This window comes from Sceloporus undulatus, chromosome 6, assembly GCF_019175285.1.
Source record: "Sceloporus undulatus isolate JIND9_A2432 ecotype Alabama chromosome 6, SceUnd_v1.1, whole genome shotgun sequence".
In the NCBI taxonomy this organism is placed as follows: Eukaryota; Metazoa; Chordata; class Lepidosauria; order Squamata; family Phrynosomatidae; genus Sceloporus; species Sceloporus undulatus.
This window is the reverse complement of record NC_056527.1, coordinates 166,814,451-166,815,304: the sequence shown is the minus strand read 5'-3', so window position 1 is coordinate 166,815,304 and position 854 is coordinate 166,814,451.

The following is an 854-nucleotide window of genomic DNA, read 5'->3' as shown; positions in this document are numbered from 1 at the left end:
TATAGCAGAATGGTAATTTACTTTATATGACCTTCAATTGATTATCCCATGCCTGCTACACAAATATCACCGGTGCTATTGATCGTAAAACCAACCAAATAGATCTCTAATAGCTTTTACGGAGAGGGGAAAATAATTATTCTAGCGCTGTGGACAAACACACATAAACCAATGTGGAGGTATTAATGTATAATATTATGACCCATCTGTCTGAAGGGCTCTAGTGGAGAGACCTCACAGCAACATACTATGCCTGGAGATACAATAGCTGGCCAACAACTCCAAGACTTCTGCAATACGCTCTACATGGGGCAACCCTTGTACCAAACCCGGAAGCTACAATTGGTGCAGAATATGGCAGCCAGGCTGGTTACTGGCATACCCAGAGCCAGCCATATAACACCTGTGCTCAAAAGTCTGCACTGGTTGCCTATACGCTTCCAGGCGCAATACAAGGTGTTGGTCATTACCTATAAAGCCCTAAATGGCTTGGGCCCAGGATACCTTAAGGACCGCCTCTCTCCATACAATCCGCCCCGCACACTCAGAACATCTGGGCAGCAGCTATTGAGGGTCCCGGGGGAAAGCTTAGCCTCCACCTCAAGGAGGACCTTTTCCATCTCCGCCCCAACCCTCTGGAACACGCTGCCCATAGAGCTCCGCTCGGTCACCTCCCTGGCCCAGTTTAAGAAGGAGCTCAAAACCTTCTTATTTTTATTAGCATTCCCGGACGCTGGTCCTGGTTAGCTTCCTCCTCTGGCAGCAGTGGTCGGCTGGCCAGAAATTGGTTTTTAATGTAATTTTAATGTCTATTGTGGTTATTTTTACTGTTTTTATTGTATTGTACTGGTTTT